The sequence below is a fragment of the Parasteatoda tepidariorum genome, chromosome 2, assembly GCF_982258835.1.
Source record: "Parasteatoda tepidariorum strain Cologne lab strain chromosome 2, Ptep-v5.0, whole genome shotgun sequence".
Lineage (NCBI taxonomy): Eukaryota > Metazoa > Arthropoda > Arachnida > Araneae > Theridiidae > Parasteatoda > Parasteatoda tepidariorum.
The window spans coordinates 126,141,003-126,168,910 of NC_141756.1; the positions used below are offsets into that span (position 1 = coordinate 126,141,003).

General features: G+C 28.5%; 1 protein-coding gene across 4 annotated transcripts in view; it reads left to right on the plus strand.

The window, feature by feature from the left end:
- Window positions 1-471: 471 nt before the first annotated feature.
- LOC147816182 (cofilin/actin-depolymerizing factor homolog) overlaps window positions 472-27,908 on the plus strand; it is a 70,310-nt gene continuing 42,873 nt past the window's right edge. For all 4 annotated transcript variants that reach the window (XM_087158337.1, XM_087158340.1, XM_087158336.1 and 1 more), the window contains exons 1-3: window positions 472-715; window positions 2,641-2,743; window positions 4,695-4,793. The gene's annotated coding sequence lies outside the window, so the exon portion shown is untranslated. The remainder of the gene's footprint in view (window positions 716-2,640; window positions 2,744-4,694; window positions 4,794-27,908) is intronic.

Genomic DNA, 27,908 nt, shown 5'->3' on the forward strand with positions numbered 1-27,908 from the left:
AATGTGTTCTATGTATAAAACCAATTGTCTTTCTTTGCAGAAGAACGTACAATGGATTAAAAAATTATTTAAAACGTAATAATTTACGTCATTTTCTTTAATCTTTAGGTCAGCGAAATCTCCCTACTATATTCCAAACCACCTTATTTCGATAGGGCTGTCAAAAAGCACGCGAACCTATGATCCCAACCAGTGTCATGGAAACATCTAACCCCCTCTCCAAAAGGTCCAAACTGTGATGGCAAGTCTGAAAAACTTTTAAATACATATTTTCGCTGCCTCTTTTAGTACTTTTCTATACCCAAGTGTTTTGTTTTAGCCTTTCCCGCTAAAAGATTTCATTTACCAGGTTACGCTTCAAATCTCTGTCTCCCATTCGCGAATTTTTCCTAAACAGTGAGAATGTCCCTTGACGTTAAACAACGGGTGAGCCAGTTGCTTTAGGTCAGGCTGATCATGTAATTTAAAATTAAAGAACTCATGTAACAGAAATAGAAGGTCAGAAACGTCTTAATCAAAACAAATAGTATACAAATTTGGCAAAAAATTTAATTTTTTGTTTTTTCAATAAGCTTCGAGAATTGAGATTAAAATGTTCTATTTTTAAAAGACTAAGAAGAATAGACCTCATTTAAGAACTCCTTAGACTGCACCAAAACTATTGCTGATCAGTTATGAGATTTATCTATTTATATCATGATAACATCATATGCAGGTTTGAGTTTTTGTATTTTGAAATAAAAACAGTTAATTTTAGAAGTAAATCATCTTTATAAATAAAACAACAAAAACAATTAAATTACTAAAATCAACTCTTAAATATATAACATTTATGTATAGTTTTTATGTTTTGTAAATGTATTTGATTTTAACGAATCTTTCTCAAGGTCAAAGGAAAGGAAAAAGACCCTTAATACTTTTTATATTTTCTTTTTAATATAGGATGCAAGGGAAGACAATATTTGTTCAATATATGTCAACAAATAGTTCACAGCCAGTAGTACACAAATATTTATTTCAAAATTTTTAAGAAATTTATTTATAATTTTTAAAATAAATGTTTATTTTACTTTATCTATTTACCTATATTTTTCTTATTTCAAAATTTTTTTTTTGAGTGTTTAAATTAGTATATTTTTATAAAAAATACTCAGAACTTTGAAAATTTTTTTAAAAGTTTTTAAATATTTTTCATAAAACTTTTTTTCAACTTTTTAGTACTTATTAGTTATTTCTTAGTGTGATCTATAATGTCATTTCATTTTTAATATATAACTGTGTTTGTTTCAGTTTTTTTCCCTTTTAATATTATGAAATGAAAAAAAGGTATTGTAGCTTTTTTTTATTATATGTATTTGACGCAATTTTTCGCAACTTTAATTTGTCTCATATGACAGGGAAAACTGTTCTTTTCTGATAAATTAGATATAGAATTTTTCTTAAATTTATTTTTCTATTTCGATCCTTATGAAACATACACTTAATTGTAAAACTTATACTTAACATTTTAATTTTATTTATTTACTTTTAGTTTTTCTTTTCTTGATATTTATAATGCATATCATTATTATTAAAAAGATTTTATTTTTCATATATTATGCACACACAAAGCCACCAGAACATCATAGTGGCCCCACTCTCTTTCTTTTTGTTATCCAGCACAAAACTTGTTGAGAATAACCAAGAAAACCTTTCAGGGGCCTCAAACTAAATAGCACATTTAAATTCAGTGCCACATAATGTAATTGATATTAAGATTTTACGCTACACACAGTGCCATGTCCTTATTAGTGTGTGAAAAATTAATCATTAGATCTGAAGTTATTCAGTTTTTTATTTGTTTTTTGTAAATGTTTTTCTTATTTGCAATTGCCTAAAAAACTGCATTATATTTTCTGAGACTACTAGCTTTCAGGAATTAGGTATTAAGTCTTTTTTTTTTCTTATCTAAGTGCATTAATGTGTGGATACATGCACACATTTTATACAACTCCCAACACTGTTTCTTCTAGATTAGCAATTTTGTAGTATGAGTGATGAATAAAAATGTCATGATGAATAAAAGCGAAAGAAATCACAATTATTTGCTAAAAATTATAGTTTGTATTTTAAAAAGTAAAATAAAAATCACCTAAAATTTCCTAGAGTTAAAAAATTTATTGTAAGACATCCCACAAAGTCAAATTGTTTTTTTTTTACTTTAAAGTTCATTAATATTTTTAATCATTAAATTGTTTCATTAATAACTGTTTTAATAATATGCCAATTTGTTCTAAGTTAAAACTTGCCAGCCATTTTTCAATAATAAAAAAAATTAATTTTAAAGTGTGTCATCAATAATTTCTACAGGAATTTGTAACTAACTTCCTAGAAAATTTTTACGAATATCTTTACGAAATCTTATGTTCCAATTTTGTTTTATAGTATTTGTGGCAATGATACTTTTTTATGCTAATATGCTTGATTTGATACTATATCAATATTCTCAAACCAATTAATATTGCACCTTAGTATGTGAAAATCTGTTCACCAGATTACACAATTATTCACAGTCTTCTTTTTGTGCATTCTCCATAGTCTTTATGCTAATATATTCTTTTACTGAATTGTTATTAAATTGTTAGTATGAATTTTTTACAGACTTATTCTGAAGCTTTGTGTGATTTTTGGAAAACTTTGTTTAAGCTAAATGAAAGAAGAAAAGAAAACAACATAATTGTTCATTCTAATCCAGTTATCAAAGGTATTAATTCCCTTATTATTTTAAATATTATAACGGGAGAGTAGGGGGGAAACTGGGTACCTTGATTGTGTCAAAATTAATTTTGTTTTTCAGTGGGCAAACTCTGAATTACACGTCACTTGTCAAATAGATGCACCTATCATATTGTTGGTGATTAATTCAATGCATCTGTATAGATAAACTTGTTTTTCTGTATCAACTTTAATGTTCTTTTGTTTTTAAATCTAGCGTTATTACAATTATTTTTAGTACAGCTTAATAAACGTAATTACTAACGATTCATAACAAACAATAAGGTTCATTAGTATCACTCTTCAGTAGAACCTTTACTCTTGGGGGTTAGACAGGGTAACACCCAATCTTTCCCTAGGCTGAGACCATGAAAGCTAGAAAACATTGAAGGAAGAAAATAACTGCATTCAAGATTGAACAAAAGTTTCATGGAACAAAGTTTATTGCTTCTATTTTCATATTTTGTGTAGTTTTTGAAGACAGCAGAATTGTAGTTTATGCTTTGATATAAAAAATTCTCTGCAATTTTCTTTTAAAAAAATGCTATAGTTTTCGTAATGAATTTTGGTCAGACCCCTAGATGTTTTGTCCCCCTCCCTTGAGTACAGTCTTGACTACATCACATGTAAATTGCCTGCATAATTTCAGTAAATTTCCTTATAAAATGGAAATGTCTGCTACTTTTTCATTGAAATTCTAGCTTTTCTAAATTTCCCATAGAGTTAGCATTTATTCCTGGTCTTATTAATGGGGTGATTTGACTTTTTCTAGAAAAAAATAATTTATAACAAAAGTTATATATGTGTGACTTTTCATGACTGTTGTCTTGTACAAAACTAAACAAGGGATATCTGACAGCTTCTATGTTGAGCAGATCAACTCCAACACCCTTTAAATCTTAGCTAAACGATCTTTCCCCACTTTTCCTTACATCTGAGAATGAAAGACTATGATGTTGAACTAAATTTATGTATTATCTTTTTAATTATCCTTTTTTTTAATAAACTTTTATAATTTAATAATATATCACTGCCATGTATATTTTTTCCATAAAATTTTAATTCTCTATTTTGGTTGTGTTTTGTGGATAAATTTACAAATTAAGTCATTGAAATGTAACATCACAAAATTACTTATGTATGATCTTTTGTGATGACTACTTGTTGTCATTCTATAATCTGGTCACTATAAAGCAAAGATGGCAAACCTACGACACTCGTGGCACTAGGTTTTCAGATGTAATGGTGGTACACAACAAGTATACTATAAATTACTTTATTTGCTTACATTTACTGCAAAACGTTTTTAAAAAATCTCTAAGACTGACAACAAAGGTAGATTCAGAAACGAGCATTATTGTGTGCATAAGTTAATATGCATTTATTTTATGATCTTTTGTCTATTTTAACTAGAATTCTTAAAATTTATATCTGAATGTGCTTTAAAAAATCACAAGTTCTCTGAGTTGTTACAGGAAATAGAATCTCAATAGGACAAACTTTTTACGTTGTATACAGTTTCTTCTCAAATTTGAGGAACTTTTAGATGAAATTTGATTTTTCATACCAAAAAAAGAATTTACTTAATTTATGGGTTCAATTTAACTGTGTGATTTCATGTTTTTTTTACATTTGCAGCACTATCAACAGATTTAAATTAGAAATTGAGAAGAAAAGTTTAAACTGAAAATATGTTGTTTGAGATCCCTGAAGTGCAAACTTGATATATATTCCTGAAAAGAATAGCGAGTTTCGCTGATTTATCTTCTAAAGGCAGAAAAATATTTTTAAGAGCTGTTTGGATATTACAAAATTCTGATGAAATATTATCAAAGCTATTTTCTATTTTCTCTATTTTGTAAATTTTAGAAAACATAACAGTTTTGCTTTAAGATCTCCCTTTGCTAAAATGAATGATCATAAAATGTCACTTTTTTTAGTGGTTTGATATTTCGGAAAGGAAACTGACAGAATAGTCTTGGTAAAGCATTAGAAGAACTTGAGAATGCAGATTTGAGGAATTGAACACAAAAAATAGGGTAATTTAATCCTTAGAAAATTGAACATTTTCATACTTGTTTTTAATGTGATATTATATATTTATTTATAATGTAATATAAATGCATTTTGAAATGTAATAAGTGCATTAAGTTCTTAAATTGAATTGAACAAAATTTTTTTAGAAACTGGAAGAAAATAAAGGCAGATTAAAATAATATTTTCAGTTGTATTGATGAGTAGTATATGGGGGGGGGGGGGGGGGCTACAGGACACTTTGCCCCTTCCTCATATACTACTATTAATTTCCTATTTTTATATTAAGAAAACTTAAAATATACCTATATTTTGCATTTTTATATGAAATATTAAACAAAATCAGCATATTTAAAAATTCTTATTTTTTATATTAATAATTTTTATTTTATTAATAATCCTGTATTTTATATGACTTTAGTAATCAAAATTCTTATTTTTATAGTAATAATCCCTCATTTTTTTATGACTTTAGTAATAATCCCTTATTAATAAAATTTAAAATATCGTTTTTTATTTTACATGCAAATCATAATCGTAATATTTATTTTTACCTTTAAAATCAAAAATATATTTTCCACTATTAATTTTTCTTATAGCTTTATCAGATAATTCCCCTTGACATTTCGAGAGATAAAAATCTTTCTCATCATTGTCTACTTCTAATCTAGCTACAATAGAGTCACCGTATTTTGTATTTATTTTTCTCAGCGATATTAAATTATATTTACCTATCTCGAGTTCATTTAATTTGTATGTTTCAGGAAATCGTTTGAGGTCATTGAATTCTTCCATTTATTTAGAAACATTTTTTGCAATATAATTTCTGTAATACATACACTTGTATGACGAACATCCAGGTCCTAAAATTTTAGTACATTTAGGTACATCAATGTCAATAGATGGTATATTCAATTCATCTAATATCTCTTTTTCTAAAATACCTCCTTTATAAGCAAATGTACCACCATATAGTTGATATAGGTTATTTATATAATTTTTTACGTCTTGATGATTTATCCATAAACTATTCTTATTTCTATTAAATCTTAATCCGTGTACTTCTGAAGTGCATTTACGTACAATCTTCAATTCTTGATCATTCAATTCACAATTGGGTGTAAATACGCCAATATATTCACCGATTGGTAAATTTAAATGAACCCATCCTATCTCTCTTACAATCTTACGATTGGGAAAAATAAATCCCTGAATGTTTAGGATGACTGTAATCTTATCCATTTATTAAGAAACATTTTTTAAAAGCCAAAAGGCACAGTATCATAATTATCTAAAAGTCTACGTTTATCGTATCCAAAGGTATAACATTTATTTGTTTTAATACTTGAAATATTTCTATTTTTTTCGATTTTAAACTGATTGATTTCTACATCTAAACAATCTGTTTCACCTGTTATTATTTTAGTCCTATTATCAAAGTCTAATATGGTTTCACTCTGATAAGACATTTTAAATTCTTTTACTTTTCCATGTACAGATTTATCATTTAACTTATACCCATAATCTTTAAAGGCTCCAGCTATCCAAGATGTAATATATTTATCATTTCCCAATTCATCAGTCCATTCTCCTAACATGCATCCCGTTTCAATTTTATTGGTACCGTCGTCTATATATACTACACTATCTGTATCATAATAAAGTACTTTATCTCCTAATATATCTAACATTTCATATAATCTAATTCTGACAGAACTAATTGTAAAAGCAGCTATATATACATTAGTATTGAAGTTATTTTTTTCAAATTTATCTTTCATTTTATAACTCATTTCCACACAATCGTTGTTTAAAAAATTCATATTCAAATCCTTAATAGTATCATTTAGAATAATTCTATAAAAATCTTCAATTTCCATCACATATTCAGTTTGCTTCATATTATTTCTTTGGCCAAACTTAACCCATAAAGAATTTAAACATATTTTAGCTATGAATCTCAAACCTGGATTTTCTTCAATTTTATCTAATTTAATATTTAATTTTTCCTTAACTACTTTTCTATACTCTTCTTCATTTTTGAAATTATTTTTCCACTTATCACAAGTTTCTAATTTTATTTTTAAAAACATCTTGACATATTTTCTAAATAGTTTATTCGATTTATTTTTGAAATTCCACACTTCATAAATATTCAATATTTTATATCCTTTTTTAACAGCTAATCTGATCTCATCGGTAGCCCAAGTTCCAATAATGCATCAATCACAATCATCGTGTTTACATTCCGAATTTCTTATTTCATGACACATTTCGCATTTCTTCTTTTCTAAAGTTGTTTTGAAATGATTGCATTTTATTGTTTCAGAGCAAATTCTGCATAGTGAAAATATTAATTTTTCTGCTGTATAAGGTAATACTGGATGATATAATTTTCTGGGTGGAAGTATTTTACATTTTATCAATCCATACCAATTTTCATTGTATTTTTTAGGATTAAATACTTTGATAGGATGACCTTTTGGATAGTTATCAAAATAATTTTCAGTAGGATATAAAGAACATACGTCAATATATCTGCCTTTTTCATTACTTTTCATTTCATATTTTAATTTGGTAGGTTCACATCTTCCACCATAAAAAGCATCTCTAGGATTTAAAGGTTCTATAAAATCTCTCTTCCATTCCTTTTTCATGTATTGTTTCATATCCTTATTATTATCAAAATCACACTCCCAGATATTTACCAATTCATAACCTGCTTTAATTATTTTTTATTGATCTTCTTAGTTTGTTTATATAAATCTTCCATAAGCATTTGATTAACAGTGTTTACTTGTGTTCTAGTGGAACATTTGTTACATCCATGCCAGAAACATCCATTAAATTGAAATACTGTATTTTTATAAAATCCATCTACCTTATAATATTTTTCACCTAATTGGAATTTTTTCTCTCCTCCATTCAAAGCATGACGTATATTAATATTTTCCTTTTTTGATATGTAATCTAACCAAGCTATTGATTTTTTACTGTACTGATCTTTTTGAATGACATTTTCATCAATAGCTATTGTATTTTCTTTCAAGAATTTATCTCTGTAAATGGCCATACATAGACCAGCTAAAGTTACATATTTAAACGGATCTACATTCACAGCTTCTAAGAATAATCTTCTTAATTCTAAACAACCTTTTCTTAAAATATCTATATCAGATCTGCAGTATTTTATAAATTCCTTTTGGAAATCAAAGGTTTCATGTTTAATGGAATCATACCATTTATCAAATTTTTTCCTGTCTTCATCAATCATATAATTATATCCATAGTAATATTTATCTGGATATTTACCAATATAATTTTGATTCTTTTGTTTGTTGAATAAATGAGGAAAATAACCCTTGGCCAGTTCGTTTAAATTGAATGTTTTTGGAAATTTCTTGAGTGCACACATTGTAAAATTAATAGAATCAATAAACCTTATATTATACTCATCAGCTTTCATATATGCTAACTTATTTCCTTGATAAATTGTGGATATTTTTATATGTTTTTTAAAACAATACTTAGCTAAAAATTGAAAATCAAATCCTTTTCCATAATGAGCTATAACTGTATATCCAATTCGTTCCTCTCTAAATAACCATTCACAAAAATCGTTTTCATTTTTAAATTCTGTTTCGTTTCCATGAAAATCATGACATATAACTAGATTCACTTCATGAATTCCTGTATCTTGCTTGGTTTCAACATAAAAAAATAAGTATTTTTCTGTATAATCCGATTTACATAGCGTACACCATTGTTTTTTAATACATTTATTTTTTGCACAATTATCTTTACATACACCTCCTTTACTTTTTTCATGAAACACTCATGACCTTTAGTGACCCACTCCCAACAATTATTATAACGATATTCACCACATATATGTTTACCAGGGTCTCTTTCAAATCTTTTAATATTTCTTTTACATTTTAAACATTTCCATAAAACTTTACAAACACTAGGTTTCTTTGGAAATTCTTTTTTATGATTATCAAAACAATCTTCTCCTTTAAATTTACGGTTACATTTTTTACAAAATATTTCCTCTCCTTCACAATCAGATTCTTTAACAAAACACCTATCACATTTTAAAGGGCATTTATGTTGATCTGAACGTTTATAGCCCACTTTACAATAATTACAATACTTATTCTTACCTAAAAATCCTGTCATTGATGTAATGACATTGAAATGATTTCTATTCTTATATATAAAAAAAATACATGTTGATTTATAATCACCATTATATATAATTTCATTACCATTTTCTCTGCAAACTATATTGATCTGAATGTCTAGAAAATTTTCAAATATTTTAACTTCTTCTAAACTGCACACTTCTAAAGGAATTTTGCATATATCATGTAATTTTATAGCTAATGTTTTTTGTAAAACACACCCTTTTTTAATATAAATTATATCATTGCTTGATAATTTTTCAGTACATAATTTATCACTTAACAGTTCAGGATTTTGGATAGCTAAAACTGTTACAATTGATCTAGCCAAACATATATTATCATAATTTTTTATTTGACAAATGCTTTTCTTTTTTGCTGGATCTGTTTCAGAACACATTTTTAAAGCCTTGTGTCTACCACTGTGAGGTAATTCGATGACATTAAAATCAAATATACACTCTGTTATATCAAGTTCTTTATATTCAATTTGGTTGAATAATTTATCAATGTATTCATTAAAAGCAGTTTTAGTTGACATCATTTTATCATGAAAAGGTACATTTAATTTGGGATTATGTATAATTACATCTACTTTTCCTATAATATTTCCAATAGCCCTTTTAAATATATTTCTTAAAATATTATAGTATTGTTCAGGTAAAATTTTAGATCCTACCACTCTATATTGTTTTCTATAAACTTCATATTTTTTAATATATTGACCTCTGAATTCAATAATTTTATAATCTGGTTTAAAGAAATTGTTAAGATTTACCTCTACTTTTACCTTATCTTTTATTTTTTGAGGCCTATACAAAGCATTTAAATTAGTTTCAGTTAAAATATTTTTTTCTGCTTTCGGTATAAATTTACCATCTTTATATTTTAAATTATAAGAATCAAAAACTTTTTTTAATTCATTTCTTTGCTTAGGATATTTATTAAATAGTTTAAGTTTTGCTTTCCATATAATAAGAAGCATCTAATCCTAAATAATCTGATAAAACAGATTTATAATTTCCTGTACTTTTGATATATGAAACTGTTGATTCAATGATATTTGATTTTAATCTCTTATCAGTCAGGACAGGAATTTTAAGTTTAGTTATCAATTCTCTTAGTTTTTTAATACTGAAAGTTGAGAGTACATTACTCAAGTGTTTGAACTCCTTTGCCATGTTACTCATTTATAAGGAAGAAAATTTATAAATACTTATTATCCAATTCTTTCATACGTTTTATATGAAAATTACTTTTAAAATGCCGTTCTTTATGTGAATAAGTATAATTTTCTCCACATTTGCATTCATAATATGTATATTTTCTTTTGAGATCACAATTTATACATCTTTTAAATAAATATTTTTTAAATTTGTAAAATTCGTCAGCTGATTTCAAAGTCTTACAATCACAACAAAATTTCTCTTCCATTTATTAGAAAACGTTTTTTTAAATATTTTCTGCAGTTAAATCTCATAGTCTTTAAGAAACGAATTCCAAATTTCATCATAAATGTTTTGATTTTTAGGACTACGTAACTTAATATTGTTAGAAATATTATAATATTCACATGTCTTTTTCATAAAAGATTTATAATTTAAACTCTTTTTAAAATACATATAATCTAAAAATTTTAAAAACATTTCATCTGCTTCAACTGTAAAAACCAAGTTCAATTTTCTTTTTAACTTTTAAAAAAAACTAATTCTAGATGTGTATCTCTGTTTTAAAAAAATATCAAAATCATTTGAATCATAATAATATTTTTCTTCTTCCTTATCAAATGTAATTTTTAAATTTGAAAGGCTATTCCTTTTAATCTGATTAAATATTTCTCAATAATGACTTTCCATTTATTTACATAATAATAATTAAAACATTTTGAAACTTATCAGAGTGATGAAAATCGAAGAAACTTTTTTCATGCCACTTTGCGGTAAAAATTGACCGCTTCGTGGGATTCTGACCGGAGAGTGGTGTGATTTTTTTATCTGATAATAATCTTCTTTATAAGCCACGTTGCTGAAAACATCTTTAGTTACGAAAAAAAAATGGCAGGTCAAAGTTATGCCTCCAATGTCCATGCTCCTTCATCGTCAGAATTTATAAAAATTATGCAGGATATTCTTACTGAAACTACTGGTTCTTCTTTAAAAGATATTTGTTAGGAGAAAGATAAATTTTATTATTTGGTGATTTTAAAAATACTGGATAGAGTATTTAAATAAACAAAAACTGGTAAAATTTTATATTAATAATTGAAAAAATAACATATGAAATTAGAGATTATAAATGGATATAGATAATAAGATTAATTTATAAAAATGTTTTGTAATAAAATGACTTCTTTAAAAGATATTTGTTATGAGCAAATTAAAGATAGTTATTATTATGGATTGTTTGGAGATTTTAAATTGATAATAGATAAAAATACTGGATATTTCAATGCTTCTAAGCTATGTAAATCAGGAGGTAAAAGATTTAAAAAGTGGTTAGAAAATAAAGAATCTAAAGAGTTAATTTTATATTTAGCTAAAATCCTAGAAGGCCCGAATTCGGGCCCTCTAGAAAATTCATTATTTTATGAAATTAAAGGTAGAAATGCAACTGAATTAAAATATAATGGGACTTATGTTTCTAAGGATTTAATTACAAATATAGCTTGTTGGATTTCACCTGAATTTTCTAAAAAAGTAAACGATGTTGTAATTAATTATTATGCTAATGAATTTAATGAAAAATATAAAAATGATAATGATAAACTTCAAAAGAAATTAGATATAATAAAAATTAAAATGAATGACTTAAAAATAAAAATGAAAAATATAAAGAAGACGTAGCACCTAAAACATCTCAACCTAGAAAATTAAACATGTTTACAATAATAGAAAATAATAAAAATGATTCTGATTATCATTATTATGTTATTAGATGTCAAAGAGGTTTATATAATAAAACTATACGAGATTTAAAATTTAGATATCCTAATTTAAAAATAGCTCATGAAATTCAATATAATCCGAATGCTATTAATTTATTTAACAGAGTAAAAGAAAATATTTCTTATATAGAAACTAAATTTAATCATTTAAAATTAAAAGATTATGATATGGAGAGATTTAAAAATGATATAAACAAATTAATTCCGAAATTAGATTAGACGATCAACTTAGTTCTTCCAACTTAGACTATATCACTTTTATTTATCCAACTATTTGACTAACACTTTATTACCTTTCTTTCTTATTATTTTTTCAATTTTAAATATTTCTTCAGTATATTTAACCAATTCTTTTTCATAATAAGTTCCTTTTATTTCTTTTCCATTTAAATCTTTCCCTCTGTAAGTTATAGGATCTGTTTTCAAAGCTACAGATATTATAAAAATTTCTTCTGTAAATGTAGGGTGATAAGCTCTCGATAACCTCTCTTCCATTTTTAGAAGTTACTTCATGAGCATCTTTAGTATTTGTAAAATTTTTACATTTTAGACAATATATAGCTCCCATACCGAATGTTCTTTTAGCTTTGATAATAGATTTAACAATTCCTCTTTCTATTCTTTCACAAATGGTAGGATTTGGAATTGCATCTAACTCATTTATCATATTTGTATCACATACTTCATTTCTGGTTTTTGTATCTTTGTTTTTAAATAACAAACATCGTGTCTGTATGCAGCTTCATCTACTTTATTTATAGGTTTTGACCATTCTTTATATGTTAAATCATCATTCAATCTCTTTTTTCCTCGTAGTAATTGGGTTCCAGGACCTGTAAAACTATGACCTGGTAAATGCATTTCAAAGGGTAAATTGTTAATAGCTTTATTAATTACACCCTTTCCTGTTTTACACTTGCAACTCTTTTTATTACACATTTATTTAGATGTAAATATTATTTGTTGACATACTTGTAACCACTTAATTGAGACTTCTTTATACATCTTTCTATAGGAAAATATTGTAAATTTTGAATATATTCAACTTCCCTCATATATACTTCTTGTTCAGTCACATTGTTTGATTTCAACAAATTTAATAGTTGTTTATAGAACTTAAAGGCTTGTTTATATTCACTTTTTTTAGCTGAAATTTTCAAAGATCTATCTATTATTTCAAGTACACCAGCTGTTAAACTCAAGGCTGATAAGGGTAGAAAAACGAAACTTATTAAGCCAGAAGCACTAAATAAGAACTTTCCTACTGATAACGATAAACTCAATTCATTCATCAATTGATAAGATTTCCTGTATATATAAATTCTTTTTTCAAGATATTCTTCCATTTATATAGGATGAAAGGTTTCATCTCGATATCTCATTTCAGGATTCACTAAATCCAACATTAAAAATCATATGGTTTTACGTTGTACTTTCTATACATTTTATTAAATTCTTCTTTAGTTAATCGACCATCTATTTCTCTTATTATTTGTCGAATTTCTTTTTGTTTCATCTCAAAAGGTATAAAGTAGTCACTATTACTTCTTATTGTTATAGGTATTTTATAATAATACTGACTTAAATAAATAATAGAAGCATTTTTCTTTCTTCCTCAAATAAAAAATTCTTCAATAGAATGTTGATCTTTTTCACAGATACAATCATCAAATACAACTAAATTCATATAGGAAGGATCCAAGTCATCAACAGTAATAAAATCCTCTAGTTTGAAAGAAAACAAAACTTGATCTTTTTTAAATTTCTTATATTCTTTCAAAACTTCTTTTTTATTCTTTAAGCCTTTACATTTTTGAATATTTTCTAATTCTACATCGTCAAATTGAGTATATTTTTCTTGTAATTTTACGTATTTAGATTCACATATATCTTTTGCACACACGTAAAGTCTGTCAAAGTGTAAATAGTCATATATTAAATTAACTAATAAATTTGATTTTCCGCACTTCGAGGGACCATTTATAATTAATCTAAAAGTATGAATAGGTAGTAAAGGATGTTGATTTGGATCTTGAAATTCATTAGGTTCATTATAATCTCTTATTATAATTTTAGGATACATTTATTTCCTATAAAATTTTACTGCGAGTAGAAAATAATCTACTGCGAGTAAAAACTATTATTAAAATAAAAATTTCTTTAATATATTATTTTTTTAAATAATTTATTCTTTTAATGGTTCATATAGCGATACTCGTGTATTATGACAAATTTCAGCAAGAAGTATACAAACTATCCTTTCTTTGTTTGAATTATAAAATTCTTCTGGTAGTATATTGTTTTTATTTTTTATTAAGAGACAGAAATCTATTTTAGAAACAAATTCTATTACAAAATCTTTATCAATATCTTGATATTGTATAATATAATCCCAATTTACATAATCTTGAAATCTTCTTATAAGGTTCATTGATAATTTTTGATATCTAGATGCAACATTCATATTTAAACTTTCATAATACTTTTCTATAAATTTTAAATCCAATCATTGGAATCTTGATATTTCATACCAAGTCACTTTATCTAAATGTCTCTCAATAAAACAGATAGATAAGGTTTGATATCTACATATTTTTTCCCAATCTACATCAGAGGCATGTTTTTCAATAAAAGGTTCATTGAGTTTTTGATATTGAGAAATAATATACCAATCATCTGGTTGTGCATGCTGTTCTATTAACCTTTCAGACAATTCAGAATATTGAAACACATATTCCCATTTTAAATAATCTGCTAAACTTATAATTACATCTTCTGAAAGTTTCTTTCTATAAAAGTCATCCCAATTTATTTCATTTGCCATTTATTAAGAAGAAAATTTTATCTTTTCAATGTGTAAATAAGGCTTTAATTTACAGCCTCCTCCTGTTAGCACTGATAATGTCAAAACTTCATTTAACTTTCCATACGCAAACATAGTTATTGCATCTTCATTAACATTTATCTCTTTATCAAGAAGTACTTCTTTCACTTTTTCTAAACGTATTTTAGGCTTTTCCCCTACTTTATCACAGGCTAAAAAAATTTTAATTTTCATATACATGTTTTGTGATAATTTTAAGTTTGAATCTAAAAGTTTTGAAGTAGTTCTGTGAATTCAAAAGTCTTGTAACCCACACCTGTAAACTGAACAAGTCTATCTGTGGTTGCGCAAAAAGTTTTATTATCAACGTAATATTTATTAGCAACGTCGGTATAATTTGTGGGCCATTTTACACTCGATATTCTTTGGTTGTGAGCATAATAACTTCTATTCATTTTATCCCACAGTATACAATAATAATCAAGATGTTTTTTGGTAACAGCATCGCCTTCTTTTTCAGGTTCTTTTACATTTGATATGATTTTATTTTTAGCATCAAAATTATTTTCATTGTGTATTAAACTTTTGTCTTTTAATTCATCAACATATTTTTTAGTTGAAGCATCATTGCCCTCTAGAGGAATTGCTATATTTCTAATACATTTATGTTTAGCATTAAAATAACCGTTATTACGAATCAAACACTTATTTTTTAAATCATCTACATATTTTTTAGTTGAAGAATCATTATCTTCTTGAGGATGTAAAACATTTTTTATAAGTTTACTTTCCATATCATAATTACCATCATTCGTTAATTTAAATCCTACACCTGGTGGTCCTAAAGGTCCTTTTATTTCATCATCGTAAAGTGGATAATAAGCAGCCATTTATTGTGATTCAGTTTTCAGAGTTTTAATAATTTTTATATCTTGAGTTGACATATTCAAGGAGCATTTGTTTCTTTCTTTCAAAATAAAGTAAAAAACATAATTTTTAGTAGTATTATTTCTCAATCTCCAATTGAATTCAATCATTAAATTACTTAAGTTGGTATAATTTTCATGGTTTGTCAAGTTAAAACGAATTATAGGATACTTACTGAAATTTGAATAGTTTATCATACAACCTGTTTCAGAATTTATATTATTCATTCCTGATTCTAAAAGAGCATAATATAATCGATTATAATCATTTTTATTAAAGTCCATCATATAACTTACTGTGGGAACTTTAATGTTATTAATCATTAACCAACGTTCTATCATATCCAAGTGATCAAACATCATGTTATTTTGATTCATGTTTTCATTTCTTTCATCATATTCAGGAATGACATATAAACTCAAAACTTCATCAGATGTAGCCGGAATAGAATGAGACCCACTGGTATTTTTATAAAATACATTTGATTTGATAATGTTATAATGATCCCAATTTATTTCTATAGGAGTATTTGATAATTTTAATTCATTGAATGTTACAGATGCTGAATTTTTAAATCTAACATAAGGTAACCAAAGTGATAAATCTTCAACAAAGACCTTAAAATCTGGATTTTGAATATCTGTATACAGCATGTTTTTACTTTCATTTCTTTGAATTTCTATTTTAACTTGGAAACCTGTCATTACTTTTTTATATTCGTTAAGGAAATCAAATATATATTTTAAAGGAATCCATATTTTTACGGTTTGACTATTTTTAGTAAATTTGCATCTTTTTGAAAATCCTTCATTAAAACTTTCATTTAGTTTAAGGTTTTGAAAAAAATCTGTTATTTTGGTAGTGTCTACCAGAGTTCCATTGTATTTCAAATCCTTTCTATCTGCAGAATCAGCTGTATCTACATAAAAGAACATGTTGGTAGCTTCTGATGTTGAGTAATCAGGGGTGAAGTGTATCATCCCTAATACTTGATTCATAATGGCTTTATAATTTATAGTGGATTGAACTTCAGTATTTCCTATAGTCAACGTGTTTGAATTTACGAGACCTTCTCCATTCACTAGGGTAACATTTTCATTACTTATTGCACCCCCATCTCCTTTTACAATTTTTAATTCTTGTTGCAGATATCCTGCAGAATATAAAATATTAACATTTGTATCATTGATAAGGAAATTAAATGTAGCATTTTCATGAAGATTATTTCTATCTCTATTTTCACTTTTTATTTCCCTATATTCAAAACTTTCAACGTCGTTATTATAATAATAACTAGTGTCTTTCAAATCGTAAATTTTATCCATTTATTTAGGAATAAAAATTTTCAATCCAGCACCAAGTTTCTTATTTTTGGAAAATATTTCATTAAATTTTTCTCTCACAAATTCTTTAGATTTTTCTTCTACAACTGGACTTATAAAGTCTGAAAAGAAGCCTCTTCCTTGTATTTTTTTACTCTTTCTGTACAATCTATGTTTATTAATTTATTTAGCAATAAATTTGTACTGTACTTCTTGTTTATTTAAATCAATTAGTTCACCTCTATGATTTGTAATTCTCATTCTAATTCGATTTATAGAATCAGATTTAACGGGAAAAAATATCAGTTTATCAAAATCTTTAAAATATAAACTTCCAGGTGGATTTGAAGATGTGAAAGAATAAATGACTTGAGATTGAAACTGATTTATATAAGCACCATCCACTATATCACAGTGAATATAAATATTATCATTACCATTAGCTATATCAGCAATAAATTTACCTTCTTGCTCTTCCTCTTCATATATTTTAGGTTCGAATCCTAAAATTTTGTACAATTCAGTTTTAGTTAAATCAATTTTATAATTCTTTTTAAGTTTAATACTAAATCTTTGTCTTTCTTCGATTATTCCAAATAATATAGGTGGATCATTTCCAAAGAATTTGACCATATATCGATTCAAACCTCTTATATTGTAATGACCATTTGGAATAATAAAATCTTCCCATTTGGCTCCGTCAAAGTATGAAAATTTATTGTTTTTCTCCGTAATATTATTCCATGAAATATACATTGAAAAAGACTTAAGAGCTATCTCTGTAAAATGAAAAGGTCTCGAATACTCAATGGTGAAATCTTCAGATTTATTTACGTTTTTTGAATCTAAAATAATATACTTCATTTATAAAGAACAATTTTTTCATTATAATCACTAGGCTCTTGTGTAAATGAATATAAGACATCGATAGGAGATTTATTTTTATTTCTTTCAGTTATATATTTCATGCAGTAAAAACCACATTTTACAGAACTGGGGCTTTGTAAGACATTATTGTTATAACGTATTTCTTTTTTTGAAGTATTTAAATAATTTTGTATATTTTTAGGAAGAAAATCATTTTTTATTTTTATAGTGTTATATTCATATTCTCCAAAAGGATCAAAGTATTCTATAAAAGAGTATTTAGGATCGTTATAATAACAAACCCAATGAGTGCCAGGACCTGTAGAAATATCTAAAATACCGTTTTCAAATTTTTTAATTTGTTTTGGTAATAAATCTGAAGTAAACACACCTCTGAAACCTTTTTCACCTTTCATGTTATTTTCAATCATTTCGTTGAATATTCCCAGAGTTGATAGACTCCCTTTCCACAAGGTTTTTTTTTTTTTTTACCTGATCCAGAAATTTTGTCCAACACTTTCTTAGTACCCCAACCAGCTGCTTCTAATGCTAAAGTAGAAAGTAAAGGCACGAAAAATGGTTAAAACACTCCAATCTTTTTCAGTTGAGTCTTTGATATTTTAATTCTTTTACTTTTATCAATTTGGTTAATTAGCGTAACTGTTAAATGTAAATCAAAGTTGGGTGTTTTACTTTTATCTATTTGTAAACTAACTTCTTCACCACTTTTATAAGCTGATTTCAATTTAGAAATCTGACTTTCGCTCAAGTATACTTTTTTTACAATCATTTATTTACTAAGAAATTTCTTATAGTATTCCTTTACCTGATCGTTTGTCATAGTTCCCTCTCTTAATAGTGAATCCAACAAATCAACAGTTTTATTATAAAATTTTTTACTTTTAGAACCTTTACAAATTTTATCTGTCAAATCAGCTAAAATTTTCAATTTATCTTCTAAACCTTTTCCTGTGTAATATCTACCTTTTTAATAGCTGATAAAGCATCTATATATATTTTCATCATACTCATCTTATTATCAGCAATGTCAATCTTTTTTTGATATTCAACTTTCTTTTCTTTAGTTGCAAAATTTTTTTTTTTACTTTCATTTCCTTTCTCTCTTTTAAATTTATCTCTGTATTCTTTTGCCCTATAAATAACTTCATCAGTTTTATTCCACATTATTGAAGGTAATTCAAATTCTAATTCTTCTAGAACAGTTTTATCCACATCTCTGTCTATATCTATTTTTAAAAACATACTTCTTGCATTATTCAGTATAATCTTCCTCTGACTGATTCTCTATCTGTGGTAAAGTTTTATTGAAGTCATTCATAGTTAAAGATAAATCATCGACAGCATTTTTTATACCTATCAAATGTTGTTGTCTAGATGTTTTTAGTTTTTCCATTTGATGAAGTACAGGTTCGTGAAATTCTGCCAATGATTTCTGTATTCCTATATCTACTTCTAATTTCATTTCATTATTTTTTCGAATTTCTGCTTGTAATTTAACCAACTTTATATCATTTTTCAATTGCTCTACCAACTTTTTATTTCTCTCTTCCCGCCTAACTCCCTTGAATATTAAGCTATAATTTTCAAACTCGGAATGGAAGTTGGCCTTTATGAACCAAACCACCCTACTTAAGTAAATATTTGTAGATAGATTAGGGAGGTCGCAGTCACCCCTCATGTCTATTGTTTAACTAACGGGGAGAGGGTAATTAAAGCTATGTAGTAGCACGAACGTCGTATAAGCGTTTTCCAACGGCTAAGACCATGCGCTAGTGACTTACGATTGGAGCGTGGGGGACCGGGTTCGAACCTCGGCTGTGGTCAATTTTTAATTTTTTTTCCTTTTGTTTATTTTGCATTATATTATTTATTTAACGTTTTTATCGATGTTCTAAGGGATTCTATATATAAAAAATATTTTTTTCTCTTCGGGAAAATTCAAATAATGCTTAAAAACTGGAAAAATTCCGGAAAAGTAGTCTGTTTAAATTATATTATTTTTCTAAACTTGTTTTACGATATTTTCACGACAGTTTAGCATAGCAAAGGTGTTCTATTTATAAAACCAATTGTCCTTCTTTGCAGAAGAACGCACAATGGATTAAAAAATTAAATAAAATAAATTGGCGGGAAAAAGGCTCAAATTTCAAGACCGCCTAACTCCCTTGAATATTAAGCTATAATTTTCAAACTCGGAATGGAAGTAGGCCTCTATGAACCAAACCATCCTACTTAAGTAAATAATTTTAGATAGATTAGGGAGGTCGCAGTCACCCCTCATGTCTTTTGTTTAACTAACGGGGAGAGGGTAATTAAAGCTATGTAGTAGCACGAACGTCGTCGTATAAGCGTGGTCCAACGGCTAAGACCATGCGCTAGTGACTTACGATTGGAGCGTGGGGGACCGGGTTCGAACCTCGGCTGTGGTCAATTTTTAATTTTTTTTTCTTTTGTTTATTTTGCATTATATTATTTATTTAACGTGTTTATCGGTGTTTTAAGGGATTCTATATATAAAAAATATTTTTTTCTGTTCGGGAAAATTCAAATAATGCTTAAAAACTGGAAAAATCCCGGAAAAGTAGTTTGTTTAAATTATATTATTTTTCTAAACTTGTTTTACGAAATTTTCATGACAGTTTAGCATAGCAAAGGTGTTCTATGTATAAAACTAATTGTCTTTCTTTGCTGAAGAACGTACAATGGATTAAAAAATTAAATAAAATAAATTGGCGTGAAAAAGGCTCAAATTTCAAGATCGCCTAACTCCCTTGAATATTAAGCTATAATTTTCAAACTCGGAATGGAAGTAGGCCTCAAAGAACCAAACAACCCTACTTAAGTAAATATTTATAGATAGATTAGGGAGGTCGCAGTCACCCCTCATGTCTTTTGTTTAACTAACGGGGAGAGGGTAATTAAAGCTATGTAGTAGCACGAATTTCGTATAAGCGTGGTCCAACGGCTAAGTCCATGCGCTAGTGACTTACGATTGGAGCGCGGGGGACCGGGTTCGAACTTCGGCTGTGGCCAATTTTTAAATTTTTTTTCTTTTGTTTATTTTGCATTATATTATTTATTTAACGTGTTTATCGATGTTTTAAGGGATTCTATATATAAAAAATATTTTTTTCTGTTCGGTAAAATTCAAATAATGCTTAAAAACTGGAAAAAAACCCGGAAAAGTAGTTTGTTTAAATTATATTATTCTTCTAAACTTGTTTTACGATGTTTTCAGGACAGTTTAGCATAGCAAAGGTGTTCTATGTATAAAACCAATTGTCTTTCTTTGCAGAAGAACGCACAATGGATTAAAAAATTAAATAAAATAAATTGGCGGGAAAAAGGTTCAAATTTCAAGAACGCCTAACTCCCTTGAATATTAAGCTATAATTTTCAAACTCGGAATGGAAGTAGGCCTCTATGAACCAAACCACCCTACTCAAGTAAATATTTATAGATAGATCAGGGAGGTCGCAGTCACCCCTCATGTCTTTTGTTTAACTAACGGGGAGAGGGTAATTAAAGCTATGTAGTAGCACGAACGTCGTATAAGCGTGGTCCAACGGCTAAGACCATGAGCTAGTGACTTACGATTGGAGCACGGGGGACCGGGTTCGAACCTCGGCTGTGGTCAATTTTTAATTTTTTTTCTTTTGTTTTATTTGCATTATATTATTTATTTAACGTGTTTATCGATGTTTTAAGGGATTCTATATATAAAAAATATTTTTTTCTGTTCGGTAAAATTCAAATAATGCTTAAAAACTGGAAAAAAACCCGGAAAAGTAGTTTGTTTAAATTATATTATTCTTCTAAACTTGTTTTACGATGTTTTCACGACAGTTTAGCATAGCAAAGGTGTTCTATGTATAAAACCAATTGTCTTTCTTTGCAGAAGAACGCACAATGGATTAAAAAATTAAATAAAATAAATTGGCGGGAAAAAGGTTCAAATTTCAAGACCGCCTAACTCCCTTGAATATTAAGCTATAATTTTCAAACTCGGAATGGAAGAAGGCCTCTATGAACCAAACCACCCTACTCAAGTAAATATTTATAGATAGATCAGGGAGGTCGCAGTCACCCCTCATGTCTTTTGTTTAACTAACGGGGAGAGGGTAATTAAAGCTATGTAGTAGCACGAACGTCGTATAAGCGTGGTCCAACGGCTAAGACCATGCGCTAGTGACTTACGATTGGAGCACGGGGGACCGGGTTCGAACCTCGGCTGTTGTCAATTTTTAATTTCTTTTTCTTTTGTTTAATTTGCATTATATTATTTATTTAACGTGTTTATCGATGTTTTAAGGGATTCTATATACAAAAAATATTTTTTTCTGTTCGGTAAAATTCAAATAATGCTTAAAAACTGGAAAAAAACCCGGAAAAGTAGTTTGTTTAAATTATATTATTCTTCTAAACTTGTTTTACGATGTTTTCACGACAGTTTAGCATAGCAAAGGTGTTCTATGTATAAAACCAATTGTCTTTCTTAACAGAAGAACGCACAATGGATTAAAAAATTAAATAAAATAAATTGGCGGGAAAAAGGTTCAAATTTCATGACCGCCTAACTCCCTTGAATATTAAGCTATAATTTTCAAACTCGGAATGGAAGTAGGCCTCTATGAACCAAACCACCCTACTCAAGTAAATATTTATAGATAGATCAGGGAGGTCGCAGTCACCCCTCATGTCTTTTGTTTAACTAACGGGGAGAGGGTAATTAAAGCTATGTAGTAGCACGAACGTCGTATAAGCGTGGTCCAACGGCTAAGACCATGCGCTAGTGACTTACGATTGGAGCACGGGGGACCGGGTTCGAACCTCGGCTGTGGTCAATTTTTAATTTTTTTTTCTTTTGTTTATTTTGCATTATATTATTTATTTAACGTTTTTATCGATGTTCTAAGGGATTCTATATATAAAAAATATTTTTTTCTCTTCGGGAAAATTCAAATAATGCTTAAAAACTGGAAAAATTCCGGAAAAGTAGTTTGTTTAAATTATATTATTTTTCTAAACTTGTTTTACGATATTTTCACGACAGTTTAGCATAGCAAAGGTGTTCTATGTATAAAACCAATTGTCCTTCTCTGCAGAAGAACGCACAATGGATTAAAAAATTAAATAAAATAAATTGGCGGGAAAAAGGCTCAAATTTCAAGACCGCCTAACTCCCTTGAATATTAAGCTATAATTTTCAAACTCGGAATGGAAGTAGGCCTCTATGAACCAAACCATCCCACTTAAGTAAATAATTTTAGATAGATTAGGGAGGTCGCAGTCACCCCTCATGTCTTTTGTTTAACTAACGGGGAGAGGGTAATTAAAGCTATGTAGTAGCACGAACGTCGTATAAGCGTGGTCCAACGGCTAAGACCATGCGCAAGTGACTTACGATTGGAGCGTGGGGGACCGGGTTCGAACCTCGGCTGTGGTCAATTTTTCTTTTTTTTTTCTTTTGTTTATTTTGCATTATATTATTTATTTAACGTGTTTATCGGTGTTTTAAATGATTCTATATATAAAAAATATTTTTTTCTGTTCGGGAAAATTCAAATAATGCTTAAAAACTGGAAAAATCCCGGAAAAGTAGTTAGTTTAAATTATATTATTTTTCTAAACTTGTTTTACGAAATTTTCACGACAGTTTAGCATAGCAAAGGTGCTCTATGTATAAAACTAATTGTCTTTCTTTGCTGAAGAACGCACAATGGATTAAAAAATTAAATAAAATAAATTGGCGGGAAAAAGGCTCAAATTTCAAGACCGCCTAACTCCCTTGAATATTAAGCTATAATTTTCAAACTCAGACAAAAAATAGGCCTCTATGAACCAAACCACCCTACTTAAGTAAATATTTATAGATAGATTAGGGAGGTCGCAGCCACCCCTCATGTCTTTTGTTTAACTAACGGGGAGAGGGTAATTAAAGCAAAGTTGTAGCACGAACGTCGTATAAGCGTGGTCCAACGGCTAAGACCATGCGCTAGTGACTTACGATTGGAGCGTGGGGGACCGGGTTCGAACCTCGGCTGTGGTCAATTTTTAAATTTTTTTTTATTTGTTTATTTTGCATTATATTATTTATTTAACGTGTTTATCGATGTTTTAAGGGATTCTATATCTAAAAAATATTTTTTTCTGTTCGGGAAAATTCAAATAATGCTTCAAAACTGGAAAAAATCCGGAAAAGTAGTTTGTTGAAATTATACTGTTTTTCTAAACTTGTTTTACGATATTTTCACGACAGTTTAGCATAGCAAAGGTGTTCTATGTATAAAACCAATTGTCTTTCTTTGCAGAAGAACGCACAATGGATTAAAAAATTAAATAAAATAAATTGGCGGGAAAAAGGCTCAAATTTCAAGACCACCTAACTCCCTTGAATATTAAGCTATAATTTTCAAACTCGGAATGGAAGTAGGCCTCTATGAACCAAACCACCCTACTCAAGTAAATAATTTTAGATAGATTAGGGAGGTCGCAGTCACCCCTCATGTCTTTTGTTTAACTAACGGGGAGAGGGTAATTAAAGCTATGTAGTAGCACGAACGTCGTCGTATAAGCGTGGTCCAACGGCTAAGACCATGCGCTAGTGACTTACGATTGGAGCGTGGGGGACCGGGTTCGAACCTCGGCTGTGGTCAATTTTTAATTTTTTTTTCTTTTGTTTATTTTGCATTATATTATTTATTTAACGTGTTTATCGGTGTTTTAAGGGATTCTATATATAAAAAATATTTTTTTCTGTTCGGGAAAATTCAAATAATGCTTAAAAACTGGAAAAATCCCGGAAAAGTAGTTTGTTTAAATTATATTATTTTTCTAAACTTGTTTTACGAAATTTTCATGACAGTTTAGCATAGCAAAGGTGTTCTATGTATAAAACTAATTGTCTTTCTTTGCTGAAGAACGTACAATGGATTAAAAAATTAAATAAAATAAATTGGCGTGAAAAAGGCTCAAATTTCAAGATCGCCTAACTCCCTTGAATATTAAGCTATAATTTTCAAACTCGGAATGGAAGTAGGCCTCAAAGAACCAAACAACCCTACTTAAGTAAATATTTATAGATAGATTAGGGAGGTCGCAGTCACCCCTCATGTCTTTTGTTTAACTAACGGGGAGAGGGTAATTAAAGCTATGTAGTAGCACGAATTTCGTATAAGCGTGGTCCAACGGCTAAGTCCATGCGCTAGTGACTTACGATTGGAGCGCGGGGGACCGGGTTCGAACTTCGGCTGTGGCCAATTTTTAAATTTTTTTTCTTTTGTTTATTTTGCATTATATTATTTATTTAACGTGTTTATCGATGTTTTAAGGGATTCTATATATAAAAAATATTTTTTTCTGTTCGGTAAAATTCAAATAATGCTTAAAAACTGGAAAAAAACCCGGAAAAGTAGTTTGTTTAAATTATATTATTCTTCTAAACTTGTTTTACGATGTTTTCAGGACAGTTTAGCATAGCAAAGGTGTTCTATGTATAAAACCAATTGTCTTTCTTTGCAGAAGAACGCACAATGGATTAAAAAATTAAATAAAATAAATTGGCGGGAAAAAGGTTCAAATTTCAAGAACGCCTAACTCCCTTGAATATTAAGCTATAATTTTCAAACTCGGAATGGAAGTAGGCCTCTATGAACCAAACCACCCTACTCAAGTAAATATTTATAGATAGATCAGGGAGGTCGCAGTCACCCCTCATGTCTTTTGTTTAACTAACGGGGAGAGGGTAATTAAAGCTATGTAGTAGCACGAACGTCGTATAAGCGTGGTCCAACGGCTAAGACCATGAGCTAGTGACTTACGATTGGAGCACGGGGGACCGGGTTCGAACCTCGGCTGTGGTCAATTTTTAATTTTTTTTCTTTTGTTTTATTTGCATTATATTATTTATTTAACGTGTTTATCGATGTTTTAAGGGATTCTATATATAAAAAATATTTTTTTCTGTTCGGTAAAATTCAAATAATGCTTAAAAACTGGAAAAAAACCCGGAAAAGTAGTTTGTTTAAATTATATTATTCTTCTAAACTTGTTTTACGATGTTTTCACGACAGTTTAGCATAGCAAAGGTGTTCTATGTATAAAACCAATTGTCTTTCTTTGCAGAAGAACGCACAATGGATTAAAAAATTAAATAAAATAAATTGGCGGGAAAAAGGTTCAAATTTCAAGACCGCCTAACTCCCTTGAATATTAAGCTATAATTTTCAAACTCGGAATGGAAGAAGGCCTCTATGAACCAAACCACCCTACTCAAGTAAATATTTATAGATAGATCAGGGAGGTCGCAGTCACCCCTCATGTCTTTTGTTTAACTAACGGGGAGAGGGTAATTAAAGCTATGTAGTAGCACGAACGTCGTATAAGCGTGGTCCAACGGCTAAGACCATGCGCTAGTGACTTACGATTGGAGCACGGGGGACCGGGTTCGAACCTCGGCTGTTGTCAATTTTTAATTTCTTTTTCTTTTGTTTAATTTGCATTATATTATTTATTTAACGTGTTTATCGATGTTTTAAGGGATTCTATATACAAAAAATATTTTTTTCTGTTCGGTAAAATTCAAATAATGCTTAAAAACTGGAAAAAAACCCGGAAAAGTAGTTTGTTTAAATTATATTATTCTTCTAAACTTGTTTTACGATGTTTTCACGACAGTTTAGCATAGCAAAGGTGTTCTATGTATAAAACCAATTGTCTTTCTTAACAGAAGAACGCACAATGGATTAAAAAATTAAATAAAATAAATTGGCGGGAAAAAGGTTCAAATTTCATGACCGCCTAACTCCCTTGAATATTAAGCTATAATTTTCAAACTCGGAATGGAAGTAGGCCTCTATGAACCAAACCACCCTACTCAAGTAAATATTTATAGATAGATCAGGGAGGTCGCAGTCACCCCTCATGTCTTTTGTTTAACTAACGGGGAGAGGGTAATTAAAGCTATGTAGTAGCACGAACGTCGTATAAGCGTGGTCCAACGGCTAAGACCATGCGCTAGTGACTTACGATTGGAGCACGGGGGACCGGGTTCGAACCTCGGCTGTGGTCAATTTTTAATTTTTTTTTCTTTTGTTTATTTTGCATTATATTATTTATTTAACGTTTTTATCGATGTTCTAAGGGATTCTATATATAAAAAATATTTTTTTCTCTTCGGGAAAATTCAAATAATGCTTAAAAACTGGAAAAATTCCGGAAAAGTAGTTTGTTTAAATTATATTATTTTTCTAAACTTGTTTTACGATATTTTCACGACAGTTTAGCATAGCAAAGGTGTTCTATGTATAAAACCAATTGTCCTTCTCTGCAGAAGAACGCACAATGGATTAAAAAATTAAATAAAATAAATTGGCGGGAAAAAGGCTCAAATTTCAAGACCGCCTAACTCCCTTGAATATTAAGCTATAATTTTCAAACTCGGAATGGAAGTAGGCCTCTATGAACCAAACCATCCCACTTAAGTAAATAATTTTAGATAGATTAGGGAGGTCGCAGTCACCCCTCATGTCTTTTGTTTAACTAACGGGGAGAGGGTAATTAAAGCTATGTAGTAGCACGAACGTCGTATAAGCGTGGTCCAACGGCTAAGACCATGCGCAAGTGACTTACGATTGGAGCGTGGGGGACCGGGTTCGAACCTCGGCTGTGGTCAATTTTTCTTTTTTTTTTCTTTTGTTTATTTTGCATTATATTATTTATTTAACGTGTTTATCGGTGTTTTAAATGATTCTATATATAAAAAATATTTTTTTCTGTTCGGGAAAATTCAAATAATGCTTAAAAACTGGAAAAATCCCGGAAAAGTAGTTAGTTTAAATTATATTATTTTTCTAAACTTGTTTTACGAAATTTTCACGACAGTTTAGCATAGCAAAGGTGCTCTATGTATAAAACTAATTGTCTTTCTTTGCTGAAGAACGCACAATGGATTAAAAAATTAAATAAAATAAATTGGCGGGAAAAAGGCTCAAATTTCAAGACCGCCTAACTCCCTTGAATATTAAGCT